This window comes from Amblyomma maculatum, chromosome 3 (assembly GCF_055883805.1).
Source record: "Amblyomma maculatum isolate TAMU_Amacu chromosome 3, ASM5588380v1, whole genome shotgun sequence".
Classification (NCBI taxonomy): Eukaryota; Metazoa; Arthropoda; class Arachnida; order Ixodida; family Ixodidae; genus Amblyomma; species Amblyomma maculatum.
Window position 1 is genome coordinate 99536812 of NC_139346.1, and position 9314 is coordinate 99546125.

General features: G+C 40.3%; 1 long non-coding RNA gene across 2 annotated transcripts; it reads left to right on the forward strand.

Moving 5' to 3' along the window:
• The first annotated feature begins 3168 nt into the window (after positions 1 to 3168).
• LOC146195412 (uncharacterized) lies at positions 3169 to 9108 on the forward strand. 2 transcript variants are annotated; one of them, XR_014705564.1, is made up of 4 exons: positions 3169 to 3272; positions 4757 to 4876; positions 6391 to 6422; positions 8812 to 9108. It is a non-coding gene; the product is annotated as an uncharacterized LOC146195412 (long non-coding RNA). The 2 variants fall into 2 exon arrangements; XR_014705565.1 differs by lacking the exons at positions 3169 to 3272; positions 4757 to 4876; positions 6391 to 6422 and adding an exon at positions 6477 to 6696.
• The last annotated feature ends 206 nt before the right edge of the window (positions 9109 to 9314 follow it).

Genomic DNA, 9314 nt, shown 5'->3' on the forward strand with positions numbered 1-9314 from the left:
AATGTAGTTACCAATTGTAATTTTCTCGAAAACGCTGACAGCCGGAAATCTGGCCTTTCCGAGGACTGCTGTGATTCTCTGTGGACTGAACTTCATTGGCGACAATGAATCTTTAGGTCTTCCAAATACGGTGGTTAGAGATTGTTTCACCCTGGAAACTTTAGACCTTTTTCTGAATTTTCATGTGGGTAGGTCTCAACTCGTTTTCAGGTTTGAGTCCCGTGAAACAGGGTAACTCGAACTACCTTTGCAGGGTGAAGTGTCCGAAAACTATTTTGCCCATGAATGAGCGCAAAAGGATTTCGGTTGGTCCTAGAGCATATGTTATATAGTAATATTATCCAGCACCTAATATATAACAACCTAATGTTAACCACAAAATGGTTTTGAGCGGGGAAAACCTCTAGAACAGATCACTGCTAAAAAGAATGAGTGCTCGAGGGCACTCATTCGCTACGCGAGCTTGATGCCGCGATCGTAGACTTCTCGAAAGTATTCGGCAGAGTTCTTTAATGAGACTTTAATCGTAATACTACCATAATAAACTGAATTCAAAGTTCTTCACACGATAGATATCAGGTTGTCGTGCTAGATAATATAATTTGCTCACCTCCGACATTTAAATCTCAATTTCCTCAGGGATCCGATGTCGGTCCACTTAATTCCTTTTGCACGTAAGCGACCTCCCAAAAATAACTCTTCACGAATTCGTCATTAAGAAGATGACTGCTCATATATTATAAGATTATTTGTACTAGCGATGCGCTTTTTCTAATGGACAATTTTCCTCCATCAGCGTAATAGCGTGACACGTGGCTAACACAGATTTGCGCTAACAAACCAAGAAAATGTTATTCTACTAAAAATGCTGCCAGAGAACAGGTTTATCGGATATAATACCCAGTTGTCATCTTGAAATTAAACTAAATCAGAATTACTGCATACAGTACACAACCAGCAAAGTAACTAAATGGATAGGACTAACTGGCAACACACTCTGCATGACTAAACCAGAGCCAAATCTACTGTCGCAAAACTATTCTCTGATCTCAGCTTCAATATGCCTATATTAATTGATATCCTCATTTTAGCTAACGGAGTCTATGGAATCATTCGAGAATCCTGCTTTCGTTTTATAACACAAAACTACCCAGCTGATAGTAATACAAACCTTTGAACATCGTAAATGTACAAGCACTTCTCCAGCGGAGTCGATATTTCTATAGTTATTCTTTTCAGAAATTCCAATTTTCAATTTGAACAAATTTGCAAGTTAACCATGAATCATAAATCTCTCATCGCACCGAAAATCCAGTCAACGTATGTCTGCCGCATGGTAGGACTAAGTTGTTCTAATTTTCAGTTTTGCTTTTAGATATTAAACATTCGAACGAGCTGCCGAGGAGGCTAGAGTACTAAAAATTACAATACACTTTTTACAGCTCTTCCTCCTGTATAGGGCTGATTTTCTTTCATATGTTCTTTGTATGAGAAAAATCATACTTCCCCCTTTTGTAATACGCATAAATGGTTCTTCGTGTATTTACAATGCCGCCTTTGAAATAAATACATATGCTATTTATTAATTGCTTTATTACATAGTCGCGTAAATGATGATTGACACTTCATGCGAAGGCATTTTGTTCGCTAGTTGTGTTTACATCCAGGTTATTAGACCGGAATTTATTTCGCATTAAATCATGGACGCCGAATGACTACTAGAATGGGACTGGCAAGCGGTCGGAATATTTAGGGAGTCGAAGCGGCAGCTATGCTGTCTTTAAGACGTCAGAGAGTCAGACGAAATATGTTCGCGCTCTGATGTCGCTGTCCCTGTTGTTCAGGGAAAGAAGGGGGAAGTATTGCCTTGGCGGCCATTGATGCGAGTTACCAAGCCATGCGTGCTGTGGGCCCCGGTTTGGGAGCGAATAAACTGCGAGATGTCAGCTTGCATTTTTTTTTGCCAATCACTTCTAGGTAGACCCCTCATTGACTCTGTTAGAACACAGACGTTCTAGGCCCAGCATCTAAGCAAGTCAATGGAACTGGACTTTTATACCTACCACTAACCACTCACTTTAGCAATGTGGGAAATATAAGTACTGCTGGGGAGGCAGCGCCTGTAACAGGCGACGTTTAGAACGTGCTCTCTACAGTGGCACAAAGCGTCATACCTTCTCTTTTGATTCATACTCAACTTGTCGGTTCACAGAAGCAGCACTGCTAACAAAAATCATTAAAATGTGTGCTCCTAATGACGGTGATTGGTACTAACCTGGGCAATTGACTACACACCAATGCATGTCATTGTTGCATGATTTCTTTAGCTTAATTTGACGGACAGCGAAGGTCTACACCAGACGACTTTTCATGCAGGCAAAGTTGCTTCTCTCAGAAAACTTTCAACATGCAAGTGCTACCAGTATTTTGTGCACATCATGGTTGAGTTATCCGCTCGAAGTTTAGACATTTGGAGGCAGCGTATCGTATGGCGATAAAATGTTTGATAAGATTCTCCTTGAGAAAAACTTAATTGCGGCTTTCGCTAAGGTTTTCCAATAAATGCATCGCCAACTAGCCCCTCATCGCACTCTATTAGATTTCATTAATCCTTGAGGCTGATTATGTTCAGTAATGACCTCAGCGGAGCAGGTAGGAGCATTCAGTAGACTTAGTATTATTGTGACGTGTGCGGTCACAGCGGCCGCATTATCAAAAAGGGCCGGCACCACCTTGACCGGTGCAACGAGCAAGCACGCTCTAATTTATTCTTGTAATTTTTCCTTTTGGGGAAACGCGACAGCGACCGCACGTCGACAAGAAAAGGACAACAGCAACAGCGCGCACGACAACAAAAATTCATATGCTGCGCTGCAGCTGAGCATGTGACACGGCCGCGCTCTATACGACGGTTTCAGCTTTTTCCATGGATAGCAATGGCGCCCTCTAGCCCACCTGGCCTCATCTTTCTTAATACCAGTTCAATAATTGTTAATTGGCATGAGGAACAGGTGCTGTAGAATAAGTTCAAGAAACTATTTTCTTGACATATACGAACAGAAAAGGACGAACTGAGTGCACATATAATAATAAATGCAGTGACCTATATCAGGTTAACAAAATTAAGTATTCAGGAATGATGTTTAACCTAAACTTAAATGGCACTGGTATACAGATAACATTGTACGAAAGCGAGAAAGAAACATGAATTTCTTAACCGTAGATTGAAGACTGTCGCAAGACACTCCAAGCTCACATCATACAAATATTTGGTAGGTCCACTTCTCGAACACATATATCCTCTTTAGACAGCTTGCCATTCATGCGATATAAAGCCACTGTAGTCTCTTCAAGAAAAAAAGGCTCCAGATTTATTGTCAGCACAGTGCCCGCCATATCTCGTCCTCGACTCAAGTCAAAATCTTCACACTTCTTTCTCCTGCTCACAGGTACAGCATTTGTCAAACGTTTAGAGCCCAGAAGGTTTTCTTTCAAGCCGTTCATTATGAGTTATTTAAAAATTTTGGACGTCCTAGCCATCGGACGGGATAGGACGAAAAATAATCTTGCCTTTAACATGTCTGGAAACTTGGGAATGCATCGCGAGCCACATAGTATGGCTCAGAAGTAGACCCCGGGGCTCTAAACGTTTGACAAAGGCTGCACATTCATTACCGCATTACTCTTTTACTCAAGATTGTACATGGAAGAGTATATATCCAAGAACCAGCTGAGTTCAGCAATCCTGCGCGACGCATGCGAAGCAGCCTGCTATGCTTAGTTCCGTTACAGGCGTCAATGGGTTTTTATAACTATTTTTTGCGCACAACGTAAAAACCCTAGAATTCACTAGATAATTCATATTGTGCACTGCCGCATGACGAATCTGCCAATGAATTTGCGAATAGCTTGTGAATAGTCGACCCAGGAAACCAGAAACTAAAATTGTTGCTGTGCGGCAAATGCCTAATCATCACATGATACATTGAGATAGCAATCAATATAAATATAATGCAAATATTTCAGCTTTTCTTTACAGCTGCGGTTTACATCATGCCTGGCTGAATAACTTCAAAACCAGGCTATTCGTATATGCGCACGCATTTGTTCAGAGACATCTTGATGCTTAGACACCTTATGCCATCTGCTGTTTCCTAAGTTCAACATCCTCTGTTAGGCCGCAATGTAACGCATGTAATCTAGGACAAGTATATATTTTGGCCTCATTTAGTGAAGAGGAAACGGCTCTCGTTAGAAGAAATAACAAAATAGTTATTCATGGATGTCATTTGATGAATTTGCGTGCTGTGATGTATTATGTTCCCCGAAAGAGTGCTGTGTAAATGTCGAGCGCATTCTAGCGTTTACATGAACTGTATTGCAGTCGCTGACTTTCCATTTCAACGATAATACACCAGCTACGGCCAATATGGTCGGCATTTTCTTTTGTCTTTGTGTTTTTGAAGAGAGCGTAAATTGGAGTGGCATTCAAAGACATCATATGGTTGTAAAAGTCCGTTTTTTTTTTTTTTAATCGGATGCAGTTTCGGGCTCTGGTGGTGCGCATCACTAAGGCCGCTATAATTGAGTTTCCAGATTCTTTGTTATTAAAAAAATGCAAGGTAGATTTTCGTCCCGTACATGCAGATAAGTTTTAAATTGCATTTTAGTGGGATGCAATGTAGTTCGCCGTATCAATTGAGTTATTTCTCGTGATGCCGAGATGAAATAGAGAATGCTATTTTTAATTACACAGATATGATGTTCTATGTCGGTCCCATGAAGCCGACAGTATGCGTCAGTGGCGAAGAATAAAAGGCCGTGATTGCGGTTGCGTCCATCGTTGTTGCGTCTTCATCGAGCTAAAGGCAGAACGGTGAGTTGCGAATCCAAAGACTGTGATTGACTTCAAGAGTGACTATTGCTGATCAATTGTTATCCTAAATTCCTAATATCTTCTGCTCAATATATTTAGAAAACCAAAGACTGCAATCTGTGAAATATCTTAACGCAAAACGGTAAATCACTATTTCAAAATGCGAAGCTGCCAGAAGAAGCAAATGAGCACTAGCTTTTTCAGTAGAAAATGATTACCAGTTTCATGTTTCTGAGGGATACGACATATCGATTCGAATTCCCAGATTCTGAGGAATACTATTGTCGGGATACTTTGTAGGGTGGGTAGCTAAACATCCATCGTTAATTTAAACAGCGCGAACACGAAGACACAGGACAAGATACAAGGAAGCCACAGTATGCTGGCTTCCTTGCATCTTGTCTTGTGTCTTCCTGTTCGCGCTGTTTAGATTAATAATGGATACTATTATCGGGATCACCAAAAATGTTTGTGTTTTTCTTGACGATACTCATTTCATGACCATTTCGGAGCAATAAACCAAGCAGCGCAATTCTAGAACAGTTTAACGACTTACAACAAATTTGATTAGAGAAAGGTGGGAAACAAAGATAAGTGAGGATTTAGTGCGGTGTAATTCCTCTCTTAAGAGTTCATGCTTGCGAAACAATTTCATATACGAATTATTTTTGACACAGGAATAAAATCGCGGAAATATTCACAGCTAGAGGCAACACTTTGCAAGGGGTGTATAACGGAATATGTAATAATAAAAATCAAATTTTTAAGCATGATTTCACAACCATGAGTCATAGTGAGAATTGTTGTCGAATGTGTACCTGTATGAGAAATTTTAAAACATAAAAGCTTCTAATGGCAATAATTATTTATGTGACGTCGATCTTAGGTCTGTCGTTCGAAACGTGGCCCACGAAGTCTTTCGTACGCAATAGTGAATTGGTCCCGCAATAGGCATTTTATCTTGCATTTGCAATTTTTGTCTAAATATATGGTGGAGTTTCAGCAGCAATTTGAATGCCCTATATTGCCGGCAGCAGCTTAACGAGAAAGCCACAAAGCCATCATTGAGGATTTTGTTATGAATGAACCCGCCTTTAGAGGTAGAGCTATTTAATGAAACAAATCAACGGAGACTACAGTATGCAACTGCAAATTTTATTCGGTGAGCATAAACGCTTAGTGATGAATCAGTATCAGACTATCATACTGGAAATATTACTCGCTTGATTAGGAAGCATACAAGATAAATTTTATAACAATCATTTGGCTATTGTAATATAAAGCTGAAAGTTAGAAACTTTTGATCAGAAATTGTATTCTTTTTCAATATAACAATTTCATCGCAGGGAACAACGGCCTGTAAAATATATCTTAAATACACACGCAGATGTCGCTCGTTATTCATGTTTGGTTACCTCCTCTGATAAGAAGGTAAAAACGAAAAATAGTGTTTTTGGCGCAGTTAAACTAGCCTCGCACAAATTGCCAATGCGTTTTTTTTTCCATATATCCAGGTTGCCAAGATCTCACAACTATGAAGATCAAGGTTTTTATTATTGGCTTAGCCATTTTGGGTCTGCTTCTTACCGGTAGGAAATTTTTGTAGGCCGGAAGCTTGCTGTACCACATCTTGCACTCCGCAGCAAGACCACTTTCATTTTAGACATCACGTAACGCTTTATAACAAAGTTCTATTTCATGATGGGATAGGAACTGCTTTTGTGCTCTATTGGCAACATATCTGACTTTTTTGGTAACTACTGAGTACCTGCAACACAAACGTGGTGACGCTTTGGCTGGACAAAGACTCGCAGAGGCAGGTACTATGATTCAAACGCTGGCTTCATGGTGAAGATAACTTCAATTCAACATTGATAACGACGTCGCAAATTACTTGCAAATTTCTCAGACAGCACCATCATATTTAATAAAATTCATGTAGCGGAGAACGAGTACATTCCGATTTGAAGATCTCTGTACTGAAATAAAATATGTTTGTATGAATAGTGAAAATCAACCTTTAGAAAGCACGATGCCAACATCCAAGCAGCTAGGCGCGTGCTTGAGTCGTTATATTTGTACCTTATAAATAACTGTATATTTCAGCAAATAATATTTTCTATGCCATGGAAGTACCGTACTGAGACTTAAGATGTTTCCTGATTAGCGGCACTAACTTGAATAAAAAATAATGTAGTGGAAGGGCATTGGTACGTCCGTTTTTTGTTGCGTACCTATTCCACAATTGCTTGCCTTCAATTTCGCTAGTCTCGGCAGCTGACGGAACAATGCTGCTGCATTGCGGTGCTTTTTTACACCACTCACTCACATTAGCTATCACTGGATAGCGGCAACCAATTCTTTAGATCTAGGGAGTTTGTTCAAACAAATCAGGCATTTTTGGCCAACCTCTTATACTTTCCTTTTCCATGCCGGTGTTTTAGTTTCTCTGTTCGGTAAAAATTAAATGAAATTCGCGTCGAAGTTCAAGAAACTAGACGTGCTATATATTTAGGGCAGTTTACAATTACGGCTTGAAAGAAGCCATCGGAGCGAAGAAATTTAGCCTTCTGAGTGGTTGACGACACAATTTCTGGAACTGAATTGGTCTTCTACTTTGTTCGCCTACTTGCTATTTACTCATTCTTTGCTAACAGGCCAGTCTTCTAAATTTCGGATGAGAACCAATGCTTGTTTTTCCGATTTAGTTTGAAGTACTTTGAGGATATCGATTTGAATCGGTGAATGTGCTAAGAAATATTCGCCCTAGTTTGACGCTGCGCCTGGTCAGAACAGATATGGGCAATTGATAAATATATATCGTGTGATATTGCTTCAATTTTTGTGCTTTTCCTGCAGTAAGTCGACATAGCCGAACTAAGCTCCAACATTTAACGATGTAATTGTTAGTAGTGAAATGACGTAATCAAAATTTCTCCGTCACATTTGTTCGCTAGAGAATATGAATTTGTTTGGTACAGTTTCTTATGAAGAGGTGCTTGTTTCGGCTTCTCTTGACGTTTCTTCTTCCGAAACAACGTTCACTGGGATACTTCAATACCACTGTGAATGCAATGGCGTTCAAGTAGTTTAGATCTATAAGGCAATCGTTGAAATAGAGTGCAAAATAGTCGGAAGTTTTTGCTGAAACAGACCTGCGCGAATTTCCGCATGCATGCCTTAATCACGTTAAATCATTATCTCTGCTTTATGCTTAAGCCTTGTTTTATCATGATGAAAGAGTGTGTTGCTCTAAGTTTACAATTCGATCATGAACTGCACAATGACGTCTAAGCCGGAACACTGAGGGACCATCACCAGTGATGTGAACACAGTCGATCTGTCTAGAATTAGTCTGTAGCATTTCGAGGTAAAATTTACAAAGCCTTCAATGCCACAGCGACGGCAAAGTTTAGGCTCAATAGCGGGAGGAACACATGCTTTCGTTTGCAAAAATTCTTTTCTTGGTTCGGCTTACGTGTTTATCTCTATGCGACTCTGAGTATAAGAGACACCATGTAGGAGGACTCAATAAATTTCTGCTAACTAGTGTTTTTTAACGAGCTCTGCAGCACACAGCTGACGAGATCCTCTGCTTTTCGTCTTCATCTAAAAGGTGCCTCTACGACCGGGATTTGATCCCTCATGCTTGCGAACAGCAGCCGAGTGCCCTAATCACTGCACCACCCCGGTGGTTAGAAGTACTTATAGTTTGATCTATAGCTTATCGCCACCTTTTAAATAGCAGTGCCCTGCATTTCTTGTTTCTATTTTATTATTCACGAATTAACTAAAATTTGTGTTTCCTAACCGAGCTACACACCGGTATGAAACTTTCTTGCATTACCGCGTCTAAAATAAGATCATGGAAGACCCTTTAGAAGAATCTTCACAAAATCATTTAGGGTTTGAACATTCCAATTCATCATTTTCAGAGGCCACTCCGGCTACTGCCGAAGCTGAGCCACAAGCACGGGCTGATGCTCAAGACCAGGACCGTGGTGAAGCAAGAAGCCAGGAAGCTGAGGCCCGCATTGGAGGAGCCTGCATGGCTTCTCTTTGTGGCTAGAAGCCAGCTTGAGATAGTTTATGAGGTGCGAAGAATGTCCTCGGATGTATGGCCCGCTTGGAGCACTTATTACATAGGACAACGTGCGATCCCCTTGTCTTTATATTTTTATAACGACTTTGCATGATACACTACCGCGCAAATAAACGCTCTTAACGACGAATTGTTGCTTGTGCTTGGTATTTCACACCATATAACATTTTAAATCACTCAACTTTAAATCTCACTTAAAGCCACTGGAACGATGCAACAAGTTTCGCTGTAAATTGGAAGCGGACTGAAATTTGGCCTAAAGGGCTTTTTTTAAAATCTTTCTAAAAAATGTGGTCAGGCTTCCTGAGTACACTCTGGGTTTGTTCCAGTGGTCAT